General features: G+C 44.4%; 1 protein-coding gene across 5 annotated transcripts in view; it reads left to right on the forward strand.

The window, feature by feature from the left end:
* Window positions 1-15563, forward strand: part of TMEM184B (transmembrane protein 184B) — a 337694-nt gene that overhangs the window by 764 nt on the left and 321367 nt on the right. Inside the window, exon 2 of one of the 5 annotated variants that reach the window (XM_077452367.1) lies at window positions 8979-9096. The exons of the other annotated variants lie outside the window; for them this stretch is intronic. The gene's annotated coding sequence lies outside the window, so the exon portion shown is untranslated. The remainder of the gene's footprint in view (window positions 1-8978; window positions 9097-15563) is intronic. 5 annotated transcript variants of the gene reach the window in all.

Below are 15563 nucleotides of genomic sequence, written 5' to 3' on the forward strand. Positions count from 1 at the left end.
TGGGCAAGTTCAGCTGAACTCGCACAATTTCATTCCTGACACTTCGGGGCAATTTCAGAGACATCTATGCGAGGTGCTGCACCGATGTCTATGAAAATCGCACCCAAAAGTCATCAAAAGTAATACAGAAACTACTGTTGGGAATCGCACCGATTCGGACGTTACTGCCGATTTTGTCAAATCTCATGATAAATCGCTCACAATGTGAACCTAGGCTTGCAATCCTTTCTTTTTCTTTTTTTCTGATCTGAATGCGGCTCCCCTGTGTTCATTGGGGACATTCACACAGGTGTATACGCATGAACGGCATTCACAAATCTGTGCCAGAGATGTGTCCATACACCTATACCACTGAGGAAATAGGACAGAAATAGAAAAACCCATCTGTGTACTGATCATTTATGAAGGAACTTTTATTCCATGCCTAAGGCTGCATTCACATCGCTGTAATCCTTGTACTGATCACTGAAGCAGATGTATACCCCGCTTGGTTATTTTTGCCTACAATAAGGCTTACCTGTAGGTAAAATGAATATCTCCTAATCCTCCACGGTTTAGGAGATATTCACCCTGCATGCGCTCTGAAGGTCCGGCGGATCGTCAGTCCCTTCCAGCATGTGTGGGAGTGATGTCATCGTGGCTCTGGCCACTCACAGCACCAGAGCCCGTGAACCAGAAAGACACAGAGGGAACACATCAGCTGCCTCAGCGGTGACTGGGCGTGCTGCGGGAACTTGGTCCTAATGCAATAAATGCAATGCATACTAGCACATTATGCTATTGTCTTGCAGGTGATTTTTTTTTTTTTTTTTTTAATTATTCATATTTTAGTGTTTTTATTGCAGCTTTAAAGAGAAGTTTCCATTTGAGAAAAAAAAAAGTCAGCAGCTACAAATACTGCAGCTGCTGACTTTTAATAATTGGACACTTACCTTTCAAAGGGTCCAGCAATGGGGGGGGGGGGGCACGAAACCTCTGCGTATGGTTTTTTTTTTTTTTTTTTTTTTTTTGTGCTATAAACAAAATATCCCAAATCTGGTTAGGTCGATTATACAGGTCCTTCTCAAAAAATTAGCATATTGTGATAAAGTTCATTATTTTCTGTAATGTACTGATAAACATTAGACTTTCATATATTTTAGATTCATTACACACAACTGAAGTAGTTCAAGCCTTTTCTTGTTTTAATATTGATGATTTTGGCATACAGCTCCTGAAAACCCCAAAATCCTATCTCAAAAAATTAGCATATTTCATCCAACCAATAAAAGAAAAGTGTTTTTAATACAAAAAAAGTCAACCTTCAAATAATTATGTTCAGTTATGCACTCAATACTTGGTCGGGAATCCTTTTGCAGAAATGACTGCTTCAATGCAGCGTAGCATGGAGGTAACCAGCCTGTGGCACTGCTGAGGTGTTATGGAGGCCCAGGATGCTTCGATAGCGGCCTTAAGCTCATCCAGAGTGTTGGGTCTTGCGTCTCTCAACTTTCTCTTCCCAATATCCCACAGATTCTCTATGGGGTTCAGGTCAGGAGAGTTGGCAGGCCAATTGAGCACAGTAATACCATGGTCAGTAAACCATTTACCAGTGGTTTTGGCACTGTGAGCAGGTGCCAGGTCGTGCTGAAAAATGAAATCTTCATCTCCATAAAGCTTTTCAGCAGATGGAAGCATGAAGTGCTCCAAAATCTCCTGATAGCTAGCTGCATTGACCCTGCCCTTGATAAAACACAGAGGACCAACACCAGCAGCTGACATGGCACCCCAGACCATCACTGACTGTGGGTACTTGACACTGGACCTCAGGCATTTTGGCATTTCCCTCTCCCCAGTCTTCCTCCAGACTCTGGCACCTTGATTTCCGAATGACATGCAAAATTTGCTTTCATCCGAAAAAAGTACTTTGGACCACTGAGCAACAGTCCAGTGCTGCTTCTGTGTAGCCCAGATCAGGCGCTTCTGCCGCTGTTTCTGGTTCAAAAGTGGCTTGACCTGGGGAATGCGGCACCTGTAGCCCATTTCCTGCACACGCCTGTTCACGGTGTCTCTGGATGTTTCTACTCCAGACTCAGTCCACTGCTTCCGCAGGTCCTCCAAGGTCTGGAATCGGTCCTTCTCCACAATCTTCTTCAGGGTCCGGTCACCTCTTCTCATTGTGCAGCGTTTTCTGTCACACTTTTTCCTTCCCACTGAGGTGCCTTGATACAGCACTCTAGGAACAGATTATTCTTTCAGAAATTTCTTTCTGTGTCTTACCCTCTTGCTTGAGGGTGTCAATGATGGCCTTCTGGACAGCAGTCAGGTTGGCAGTCTTACCCATGATTGCGGTTTTGAGTAATGAACCAGGCTGGGAGTTTTTAAAAGCCTCAGGAATCTTTTGCAGGTGTTTAGAGTTAATTAGTTGATTCAGATGATTAGGTTAATAGCTTGTTTAGAGAACCTTTTCATGATATGCTAATTTTTTGAGATAGGAATTTTGGGTTTTCATGAGCTGTATGCCAAAATCATCAATATTAAAACAAGAAAAGGCTTGAACTACTTCAGTTGTGTGTAATCAATCTAAAATATATGAAAGTCTAATGTTTATCAGTACATTACAGAAAATAATGAACTTTATCACAATATGCTAATTTTTTGAGAAGGACCTGTATATTCTTCTACATATCTTTGGTAAAAAAAAAAAAGCAATAAGCATATATTGATTTTGTTTGTGTAAAATTTATAGCGCCTACAAAATAGGGGATAGATTTATGACATTATTATTATTAATAAAGTATTCGTATTCATATTTTTATTATTATTATTTTTTTTTTTTTCCCAGGACTGTGATATTGTGGCGGACAGATCAGACATTTTTTTTTGTACACTATTTTGAGACTATTGACAACTATACAGCGATCAGTGCTATAAATTTGCAACGATTACTGTATCAATATCACTGGCAGGGAAGGGGTTTAATGTGTTACCTAGGTACTAGCTAACTGTAGGGGGAGGGGACTGACTGGGGGCGTGGGCAGATCGGTGTTCCTACCCGTATATACAAGGAACACACGATCTCTTCTCTCCCCTGATAGGACGTGGATTTGTGTTTATACACACAGATCCACGTCCCTGCTCTGTGACAAGCAATCGTGGCTGCCCGACACGCAAATCTGCTCCCTTGCGGCTGCCATATTACTATGCGTGGGATGGGAAGTTGTTAAAAAAAAAACTTGCAATGTCGATGTATATGAGTTAGAGCTGCACAATTCTAGCCAAAATGAGAATCACAATTTTTTTGCTTAGAATGAAAAGATTGCGATTCTTGCAAAGTAAAATCTTTGACATCATATAAAAAACAAATGGGCTAACTTTACTTTATTTTCATTAAAGTAATTTTTCCCCCAAAAAAATTGCATTTGAAAGACTGCTGTGCAAATACAGTGTGACATAAAATATTGCAACAACCACTATTTTATTCTCTAGGGTGTTTACTAAAAAAATATATATAATGTTTGGGGGTTCTAAGTAATTTTCTAACAAAAAAAAAAAATTATTTTAACTTGAAACCAACGAATGTCAGAAAAAGGTTTGGTGTTTAAAGTGGGAGTAAACCCGCTGACTTTTATTTTATTTTTAGACCTGCAAGGGAAAAGGGATAATGAGCTAGTATGCACCGCATATTAGCTCATTAGGAAATGCTTACCTTAGAACGAGGCCCCCGACATCTCATCCGATCCACGCCGAGGGAGCTGACATGTTCCCTTGGCGTGTCTTCCGGGCATCGCAGCTCCGGCGCTGTGAGTGGCCGGAGCCATGATATCGTCACTCCCACGCATGCGCGATTTCTTTCCTGCAGTCAGTGGCTCATTGGGAGGGGAATATCTCTTAAACCATACAGGTTTAGGAGATCGTTTTTTTTTTATTACTTACAAGTAAGAGATATATATATATATATATATATATATATATATATATATATATATATATATATATATATATATATATATATAATTTACGCATACGCTTTAAAGCGGAGGTCCACCCTAAAGTGGACCTTCCGCTCATCGGAACCCTCCCCCCCCCCCGCGGTGCCACAATCGGCATCTTTCAGGGGGGAGGGGGGTGCAGTTACCTGGATAATCCAGGTAACTGCACCCACTTCCGGGATAGCTCTCTGCGGAAAGGGGCGTAACTTACGCCCCTTCCCGCAAGTGCCCCGCTGCCTGCTGGGAAACACACAGATCCCAGAGGCAGTGGGGACCATCCTCATTGCGCAGCGCGGCTCGCGCATGCGCAGTAGGGAACCGGGAAATGAAGCCGAAAGGCTCCATTTCCTGATTCCCATACCAAAGATGGCGGTGGCAGCACTCCAGTGTCGATCTAGAGATCGGCTTCGGGTGCCAACATCGCGGGCGCGCTGGACAGGTAAGTGTCACTATTTTAAAAGTCAGCAGCTGCAGTATTTGTAGCTGCTGGCTTTTAAAAAAAAAAAAAAAAAAAACGCGGAGTCCCGGTGGACTCCCGCTTTAAGTGGTTAAACTTTTTTCACTTATACAAGAAGTCCATTCCATTGACAAATTGTTACAATGTTTATACTTAAGTGAACTGATAAAGAATGTTTTGATTCTTGGCAGAGTGCCCAGTTTTTCTCTTCCTTTCTTTTGAGGGCTGTGGCTTCAGAAGAGCAGAGAGAATTCTTTGCATAGAAAGAATTGTGAAACACTATAGTCAAGACTGCGATAACTATTCTTGACGAATAATTGTGCAGCTCTAATATGAGTACAAAATAGTCCCCCCCCCCCCCCCCCTTTATGTAGTGGTTATAATCCCTTAGTCCCCTTTCACACTGGGGCGTCAGCAGTATCTTTAGCGGCAATTTACTGTCATATTTGTGGGGATATTCAGCCGGTAGCGGGGTGCTTTTAACCCTGCTAGTGGCCGTAAAAGGGTTAAAACCACCCACTTCGCTGGCAGAATAGCTGCTCTGTCCCATTGATTTGAATGGGCAGGAGAGGTGTATACTCGCTGCTCCTTCACCGCTCCAAAGATGCTGCTAGCAGGACTTTTTTTACCATCCTGCTAGCGCACCGCTGCAGTGTGGGGAAAAAAAATAAAAATCCTTCTACACACGTCGTATCTGTTTATCTGCAGTCTTCTCTTCTCTTCTCTTCTCTTCTCTTCTCTTCTCTTCTCTTCTCTTCTCTTCTCTTCTCTTCTCTTCTCTTCTCTTCTCTTTATATCTGTTCAAAGTCCAGAATTTATAAAACTTGTCTGAAAGTTCACAAAAAAAGGGGGCCGAGAGCTGAAGTTCCACTGTGGATTGCTCATTGGAGGGAAGGGGCACCCCCCTTCACACAGGAACAGGGCTGTGGCTGTCAATCAGCTGGAGCTCCCTCCCCTGTCACCTGTTTTTTCTCTGGGTGTCAGAGCTGCATGATTCTGGCTAAAATGAGTATCACAATTTTTTTTCTTTGTTTAGAATAAAGATCACAATTCTCGGCGCAACATTATACGTAACATTTGGGCTACCTTTACTGTTTCGTTTATTTCATTAAAGTGTATCGTTTTCTAAAAAAAATCTGATTTTCTGCTGATTTTTGTCTTCAGATTTACCAAAACCTTGTAGTGCCTGATTGCATACAAATTGAAACTCCTAAGGTTTGACCTCATTTTACATGGTTTTGGTAAATCTGAAGGAAAAAAATCAACAGAAAATAGTGTGTATGGGGCTTTAGTCTTTAACCACTTTACGACCGCCACACGACGTTGTACGTCCATTTTTTGAAGAGGGATATCTCGGTAACGGCAGCACCTGCTGCCACAACTGAGATATCATCTCTTCAGGCGCCGATTGTGTGTACGATAATGGTCTCCATGGAAGGTTCGCCGTGAGATCACCATTATCGGCGGAGGGAGAGGTGGTACCCCCCCCCCTCCCGCTGCTATCCCGTGCCCTCCGCTGCTTACCGGAGCCATTTTTTTCAAATTACCTTTTTTTTTAATTAATTTATTTATTTATTTATTTATTTTTGCATTTAAGTCCAAATATGATATCTGAGGACTTTTTGACCCCAGATGTCATATTTAAGTGGACCCATCATACTTTTTTTCTATTACAAGGGATGTTTACATTTCTTGTAATAGGAATAAAAGTGATGATAATAATATTATTATTATTATTATTATTATTATTATTTAAATTTTTTTTGAAACATTCTAAAAATAAAAATCAAGTAAAATGAATAAGAACAATTTTTATTTATTTTTTTAAACTCCCCGTCCCGACGAGTTAGCGCGCAGAAGCGATCGCATATGTGAGTAACACCCGCATATGAAAGCGGTAGTCAAACCACACGTGAGGTATCTCCACGATCGGTAGAGCGAGAGCAATAATTCTAGCCCTAGACCTCCTCTGTAACATGCAACCTGTAGAATTTTTTAAATGTCGCTTATGGAGATTTTTAAGGGTAAAAGTTTGATGCCATTCCACGAGCGGGCGCAATTTTGAAGCGTGACATGTTTGGTATCAATTTACTCAGCGTAACATTATCTTTCACAATATAAAAAAAGGGCTAATTTTACTGTTGTCTTATTATTTATTTATTTTATTCAAAAAAGTGCTTTTTTACCAAAAAAAGTGCGCTTGTAAGACCACTGCGCAAATATGGTGTAAAAAATAAAAGTATTGCAATGACCACCATTTTTATTCTCTAGGGTGTTAGAAAAAAACAATATATAATGTTTGGGGGTTTTAAGTAAATTTTCTAGCAAAAAAAACAGTTTTAAACATGTAAACACTGCATGTGAACAAGAGGCTTGGTCCTTAAGTGGTTAAAGCGCAGTTCCAGCCAAAAATGGAACTTCCGCTTTAAAGGGGGTGGCATGTAATTTTTTTGGATGGGGGGGAGCCGGTACCCTCTTTTCAGAGGGCTCCAGCTCCCACTTCCTCCTGCCGCACCGTGGCACCAGAAGTGAGATCACCTCTCCCCCCTCCCTCTCGACAATCATCTGGGACACATCACAGGTCCCAGATGATTGCCAGCCATGGCACCTGGTGAAGCTCATGCATGCGCAGTGGGTACCTGTGTCTGAAGACTCAGCTGGGTGCCCACACTTACAATGCTGGCGCCAGAGAGAGGAGGGGCAGAACTCCACTTTTAAGTGGTTAAACTGACCTCATTTGCAGACTGAAGTTCATCCCTTTGATCTAAAAGAGCACAATTTTACAATGTTTCTTTTTATCTCTCAGCAATGTTGTGACAAACTTTGCCAGCTGCCTTTTTATTTTTATTTTTTTGACAGATCTGAGCAGAGAAAGGCTCTGCACTTGTTACATGAATCATGGCAATGCCAGGTTAGGATTGTGAAGAGGTTGAATCGAGATCGCATTTTTTTTTTTTTTTTTTTTTTTAAATATAATGTTTATTTTTTTTTATGATTCATTTTTCAGCTCTAGTGTCAAGAAAACTTGTCAGAAGTGATTCCTAGTGATCGCAGAGGAAAGAAACAGCAGAACGAAATGACAGTTGGTGCTCTTAAAGTGGTTGTAAACCCTTACAACCAACTTTGACCTACAGGTAAGCCTAGATTAAGGCTTACCTGTAGGTCCAAGAAATATCTCCTAAACCTACACGGTTTAGGAGATATTTGTCGAAAGACAGGCACCGCTCTCTACGGCGCATGCGCCGTAGACAGCGGGACGCAGATGCACTGAGCACGCCGCAGTCAGCGGCGATATGCCGCGAGTGGGGGCTCCCGTGCGAATGCGGGAGTGAGGGCTTTGCCGAATAACAGCTGCGGAGCGGCGAGACCCACCCAGAAGATGGATGCGCCGTGCTACAGGGGACAGCGGTGACTTCGCTGGCTCCTGTGTCAGGTAAGTGTCCATTATGCCTTTATCTTTGCAGGGAATGAAAGAGGAAGTAAACTCATCAGGATTTATTTCCTCTTTAACTGAGACAAGTACACGCTGTAGAGAGAAATGCTATGTTCATATTTTGTGTCTGACGTTTACAACCACTCTAACTTACATGCTTATAAACACATGATTTTAGAGATGCACCGAAATTTTGGCGACCAAAACATATTGACTGAAAATGGAGTTGTCAGCATTTTGCCGATAAGAGAAAAAAGGTGTCGATAATGGCGCAGAAAACTAACACTATTTTACCACAATGTTACTATGCTTACGATGTGTTTTTAATTGGACATGTGACTCAAAAATGTAACATGGGTTCTTTCTAAGTTTTCAATGCACAGGGAGGTTTGATGTTTTTTTTTTTTTTTTTTTTTTTTTTTTTGTGCGTTTTTTTTTTTTTTTTTTTTTTTTTTAAATAAAAAAAAAATAAAAAATCATACTTGCCTTCACTGTGCAGTTTTTCTTGCAGAGTGGCCCCAATCATCGTCTTCTGGGTCCTACAATGGCGCTCGTGGCTCCTCCCCCCGCCCTCCCTTCCCCCGCATCGGTAAACGCCATAGGAGAAGCACTCTCCCTGGGGGTTATCGTCCCGAGTCCAGCATTTGCGTCCATAGACACAGAATGCTGGACTTGGCCCCGGCGTCATTGGATTTGATTGACAGCAGTGGGAGCCAATGGTTGCTCTGCTATCAATCTATCCAATCAAGAGCCAAGAACACTGTCCAGAGAGGTATAGCGTGTCTCCGGCAAAGAAGCAAATGGGCTCAGGTGAGTAAAATGGTGAGGGGGGTGTTGGGGCTGGTGGGCTGTTTAGTGATGCATTAAGGTGAAAAAACACAAGAAACTCACTTCAGGTCAGATAAAATCCCCTCCATCTCTGACAAACTTTACCCGACTTGGTTTCACAGTACCAACCCCGACGCTAGAACAAGAGGGGCCTCCGTGGCCTTCCATAATTCCTTTAACCCTACCGTACTTGATCAAGAAATAGACCCTAAGGGTAGATATGTATTTTTTGAAACTACAGGTTCAGCAAACTGTTTTAACCATTGCTAATGTTTATTTTCCAAATCAGAATCAGTACCGATTTCTTTCCTCTGTGGCGTCCCGTCTACATGCCTTTGGAACTCACAGTCTGATCCTGGGAGGTGACCTGAACATACCACTTGTACCGAGACTGGACTCATCTACTGGTAAGTTGAATATACCACCATCCATACTGATTAATATACGCTCCGCTCTGAAAGACATGTCCCTAGTGGATCCATGGCGGGTACTACACCGGTCTGAGAGAGATTATACTTACTACTCTCCTGCACATAACTCCTACAGTAGGCTTGATTACATTCTTATCTCCCAATCAATGTTAGACTGTAACCCTGTCAGCGAGATTGGCCTGAAAATATGGTCTGACCACGCCCCGGTGCATTTGACGTTGGGGAGACCCCCACACCTCCCTAGACATAACTCCTGGAGACTGACAATCTCTTAAATGACCCTGTGTGCAGTGCGGCGATAACCGCAGCGATTGTGGAATTTAACTTGACCCATGCTCATGATGAAACCTCTAATCTAACCAAATGGGAGGCACTCAAATGTGTTACGAGGCAATTTCATACAGCATGGTTCCAGATTAAAAAAAGCCTGTACAGCTGATATCAGCCGACTGTTCAAGCTGATATCTACCCTCGAAGATTCCCATAAGCGTTCCCTGGACTCTAGGACATTGGCAGAACTTTCTAATGCGCGTAGGGACTTCAAATTCTGTGAATGCCTGTATTAAAGGCAGGCACTTCTTCTATGCCCACGCAAATAAATGTGGGAGACACCTAGCTCGCACGATCCACCCCCAACAACGTAGACAAAATATCTCACACCTTATGTCCCCCGCCCACGTAAAACACTCCAAAAACTCGGAAGTAGTCTCGGATTTCCGAGACTTTTATTCATCTCTGTACAATCTCCCAGCAGCTACCACACCCATCCCCCTCCTCGCAATCAGACCTTTTACAATACATACAAGACACAGCATTGCCACGGATAACCCCAGAAGCGGCGGCAGGCCTGGAACAACCACTAACCACATTTGACTTTTTAGTTGCCATAAAAGGGCTTAAGAAGGGCAAGAGCCCTGGCCCAGATGGCTACACACCTCTATTTTTTAAACAATATGCGCAACAATTAGCCCCAATAATGGCGAAGGCATTTGAGGAGGTGGACGACCACCATCCACTGTCTTTTGCGCTTTTGCAAGCCCAAATAGTGGTGATCCCCAAACCCGAGAAAGTTACTACACAGTGTGTGGTCTATCGCCCCATATCTTTACTGAACGTTGACCTGAAGCTTTACGCTAAAATTCTAGCTACACGCTTAGCCCCCCTTCTCCCCTCTTTAATACACGGTGACCAAGTAGGGTTTGTCCCTGGTCGGGAGGCCAGGGACAACGCCACAAAAATGCTCCACCTAATCTCCTACGCTAAAGAACATAATATCCCCACCTGCCTCTTGGCCTGCGACGCTGAAAAAGCATTCGACAGGGTGAGCTCGCCGTTCCTAAAGGCATCCCTACAACAAATAGGCTGAGGTCCTAGACTGCTCTCGAAAATCATGGCCCTGTATTCCCAGCCCACTGCTCGAGTTACAGCTAACGGGGAATCGTCCGCACCGTTCAAAATTTGTAACGGTACGAGACAAGGCTGTCCTCTTTTGTCCTTGTTGTTTGCAATTACGGTGGAACACCTAGCACAAGCTATACGTAACAATGCCTCTATTCATGGTATTCCCACCCCTTCAGCTCCCCGCAAGCTGTCACTTTATGCCGATGACTTCTGTACGTCACGAAGCCCCATACTAGCATACTGTTTGTTCTGACAGAGCTGGACCGCTTTGGTAGCTATAGTAATTTTAAACTAAACATCACAAAAACAGAAGCCCTTAACATCTCGCTACCCCAGCAGGAGCTGACGGCCATCCAAAGAAAATTTCCATTTCGGTGGCAGTCACGCTCAGTTAAATACCTAGGGACTGAAATCCCTAGGGACATACAGGACATTTACTTCTTGAACTTTAGCCCGCTGCTGACCAACATTAAGCGTTCTCTCGAATCATGGCACAAATTGAAGCTCACCTGGTGGGGGAGGATGAACGCCATTAAAATGGATATATTACCTAAAGCTTTATATCTGTTTCAAACATTACCCATACTCCTCCCCAGGGCTTTCTTCCTCTCCCTCCGCTCCACGATAATTAAATTTATATGGCTAAATCACCCTTCCAGATTAAAGCATAAAGTCCTCTGTGCCCCCAAAATCAGAGGTGGTACCGGCTTACCCGACTTCCAATTGTATCACACGGCGTCCTTATTGTCCAGACTTCTGGAATGGTTTCCGAGACCGTTGTTTAAACCCTCAGTTGCTATTGAACAAGATATGGTCCCAGTTGACCTCAGAGCCCTCCTATGGGGATACCATGCCAAATATCGCTCGCTCCGACAGATTTCCCCGTTAACGTTGGCGGTCCTTACCAAATGGTATGAGACGTCTTGTAAACTCGGCCTGTCTACGGACCCCAGTCCTCTCTCCCCCCTCTTTGATAATGCACACATGTTGGGGCATACCGCTGAGAGGACTGGCCTATGGCTAATCAATTTGTTCATCCTTCCACCGGACAACTGAGAGAGCTGTCAACACCATGGCCCTCGACCTGTTTGGACTGGCTTTCCATGCAATCCCTAAACCAATTTTGTAGGTCATTACACACTTCCGGTCGTATCCATAGACCGCTCACCCTGTTTGAGGAACTCTGCACCCTCCCACACACTCCTAAACATACCTTATCTCTGCTCTATAAAGATATCCAAACTTCCACCTACACCTCTCTTCCAATATACATTCACAAATGGTCCAGTAACGTTGGCGCGGAGATTATCCCAACGCAATGGCAAACAGCCTTCATACTTGCCCACCAATCCTCCAGATTAGGATTTACTCAGGAGAAGAATTACAAACTGATTTCACGGTGGTACAGAGTTCCAGTCTCGGTATACAAGATGTTCCCCGGATCAACGGATATGTGCTGGAGATGCCACGGAGGAAAAGGAACAACATGGTGGGAATGTGCTAAGGTCCGTCCTTTCTGGGATAAGGTTTTTGAGACGTATAATGCTATGTATCAGACTGCCTTGTCCCCTTCGCCCTTGGTTGCTCTCCTGTCCATCATACCGGGCTCCATTAAGTCGCACAAAAATTGCCTCCTCTTCTCTCTGCTGCCCGCCATAATATCACCCTTTACTGGAAAAAGGATTGTACCCCGTCTATAGTAGGATGGGTCGACATCCTTAATGATGTGATGGTCATGGAGGAGCTACAGGCGAAGGTTGACGACAGGTATGACAAATTCGTCACACTGTGGTCCATATGGCGCCACCACTCAGCCTCGGAAAACTTCCTGGGTGGTCTGCGCCCTTGAGGCGAAATATGTCAGGCTATTGAATACAATCTAGAGGGTTAAGCAGATCAGACATCAGACCCTTTTTTGCCCCTACATATCAAAATTTTATCAGCTTTTCTCCTTACCTACGGGTTAACCCCTGCCTGCTGTTAGAGAGCTACTATGAGATTGGCATTGGGGGTTGACACGAATTGCTGATAACGCGCCACAAGACATTTGTTTATATGTTTTGTTAACTGTTAAAGGGTTATGGGCCCTAAGGCCACTGATGATGTTATCGTCAGTAATCACACAAGCCACAGAGCCGCGGGGCCCCTACCTTGCTCTCAAACACTTACCTTCTTTGGGGTTTCTATCTACCTTTACTATTCCCCTTCCCCCGCCCTCCCTGTCAGCTTACCTCTCCCTCTATCTGGGATAAAAACATAGAAGTTAAAATGTAATATTACACATAAGGTTCTGACATACTTATGTACTTATGTACTTTTTGTACTTTTGTCATTTTGTATTACTGAACTTTCATTGATCTTGCAAATAAATATATATTCAACCTTAAGGTGAAAAAACATGAGGGTTTACAACCCCTTTAACTGATCAGAAATGCAGCAAGCATTAACATCACAATGGAAGCGCAACGGACCATTGTGAAGACATACGTAGACTTTAAAGGGATGTATTTATCTTGAACTTTTTTTGCGTGAAAGGGGCCGATAATAGCCGACAATAAATTCACATTCATTTAAATACATAATATTAATTTAAAAGTTGAAAAAACAAAAAATGCCCGCTGCATCCCGAGGGAATAGAAAAAGAGAGGCGTGAAGCAGCCATGAAAGCAGAGCTGCACACTGAAGTGATAAGTTAGCAGCTAATGGCTATACAATTTGGTCAGTACAGTACATTCATTTCTATGATGGGGGGGGGGGGGGGGGAATAGTGCCCCAATGGTGTTCCGGGGAGGGGTGGCAGTAGTGCCCCATCATTGGTGTTCATGGGAGGAATAGTGCACCTGGTATTCCCGGGAGGAATAGTGCAGCCCCATCATTGGTGTTCCCGGGGGGAATAGTGCTGCCCCATCATTGGTGTTCCCGGGGGGAATAGTGCAGCCCCATCATTGGTGTTCCCGGGGGGAATAGTGCTGCCCCATCATTGGTGTTCCCGGGGGGAATAGTGCTGCCCCATCATTGGTGTTCCTGGGGGGAATAGTGCTGCCCCATCATTGGTGTTCATGGGAGGAATAGTGCACCTGGTATTCCCGGGAGGAATAGTGCAGCCCCATCATTGGTGTTCCCGGGGGAATAGTGCTGCCCCATCATTGGTGTTCCCGGGGGGAATAGTGCTGCCCCATCATTGGTGTTCCCGGGGGGAATAGTGCTGCCCCATCATTGGTGTTCCTGGGGGGAATAGTGCTGCCCCATCATTGGTGTTCCTGGGGGGAATAGTGCTGCCCCATCATTGGTGTTCCCGGGGGGAATAGTGCTGCCCCATCATTGGTGTTCCTGGGGGGAATAGTGCTGCCCCATCATTGGTGTTCATGGGAGGAATAGTGCACCTGGTATTCCCGGGAGGAATAGTGCAGCCCCATCATTGGTGTTCCCGGGGGGAATAGTGCTGCCCCATCATTGGTGTTCCCGGGGGGAATAGTGCTGCCCCATCATTGGTGTTCCCGGGGGGAATAGTGCTGCCCCATCATTGGTGTTCCTGGGGGGAATAGTGCTGCCCCATCATTGGTGTTCATGGGAGGAATAGTGCACCTGGTATTCCCGGGAGGAATAGTGCAGCCCCATCATTGGTGTTCCCGGGGGGGAATAGTGCTGCCCCATCATTGGTATTCCCGGGAGGAATAGTGCTGCCCCATCATTGGTGTTCCCGGGGGGAATAGTGCTGCCCCATCATTGGTGTTCCTGGGGGGAATAGTGCTGCCCCTCCATTGGTGTTCCTGGGGGGAATAGTGCTGCCCCATCATTGGTGTTCCCGGGGGGAATAGTGCTGCCCCATCATTGGTGTTCCTGGGGGGAATAGTGCTGCCCCATCATTGGTGTTCATGGGAGGAATAGTGCACCTGGTATTCCCGGGAGGAATAGTGCAGCCCCATCATTGGTGTTCCCGGGGGGAATAGTGCTGCCCCATCATTGGTGTTCCCGGGGGGAATAGTGCTGCCCCATCATTGGTGTTCCCGGGGGGAATAGTGCTGCCCCATCATTGGTGTTCCCGGGGGGAATAGTGCTGCCCCATCATTGGTGTTCCCGGGGGGAATAGTGCTGCCCCATCATTGGTGTTCCTGGGGGGAATAGTGCTGCCCCATCATTGGTGTTCCTGGGGGGAATGTGTTCCTGGGGGAATAGTGCTGCCCCATCATTGGTGTTCCCGGGGGGAATAGTGCTGCCCATCATTGGTGTTCCCGGGGGGAATGGTGCACCAAAATTTTCATTATTACTTTAAATAAACGAAAAAATTGCTTAATATTATTATATATTTATTTTTTCTATAATTTTATTATTTTATATTATTTATTATAATTATTTATTATAATTTATTTATTTTAATTCTCTCTCTCTCTCTCTCTTCTCTCTCTCTCTCTCTCTCTCTCTCTCTCTCTCTCTCTCTCTCTCTCTCTCTCTCTCTCTCTCTCTCTCTCTCTCTCTCTCTCTCTCTCTCTCTCTCTCTCTCTCTCTCTCTCTCTCTCTCTCCTCTTCCCCCCCCCCCCCCCCCCCCCGAGTTCAGGGGGAGGAGAGGGGGAATCTGCAGAGAGCTGGGAAGGAAGGGGGTGAAAGTGCCCTGTATTTGAAGTGATTAAAAACTTGTTTTCGGCCAAGTGCACCCTGCATTTTTTTTTTTTTAGTTTCGGAACCAAAATTTCCATTTGGTGCACCTCCTGAGTACTTTTTCAAACTGGGACTTTAGCCCTTTAGCACGTGGAAAACGCCTCAGTGTGAAAGGGATCTACGTGATTTTATACGCATAAGCACAAAAAGCACATGTTCTTAGATGCAGATGTTTGGATTTTGTGTTGCAAATCTGAATGCAGCTCATGTTTACACTAGAGGTCGACTGATGTGGGTTTTTCTCTGGCCGATACCGATATTTAGAAATCGCCATGGCGATATATGATGCCAATTTTTTTGGGCCAATATGTTAGGCCGATTTATTTTATTTTTTTCCCCTTCATCTCATAAAATCTAACAGTTATACACCTTTCACACTGGTGTTT

Source organism: Lithobates pipiens, unplaced genomic scaffold, assembly GCF_037356315.1.
Source record: "Lithobates pipiens isolate NorthernLeopardFrog02 unplaced genomic scaffold, aLitPip1_a1.2 Scaffold_23, whole genome shotgun sequence".
Lineage (NCBI taxonomy): Eukaryota > Metazoa > Chordata > Amphibia > Anura > Ranidae > Lithobates > Lithobates pipiens.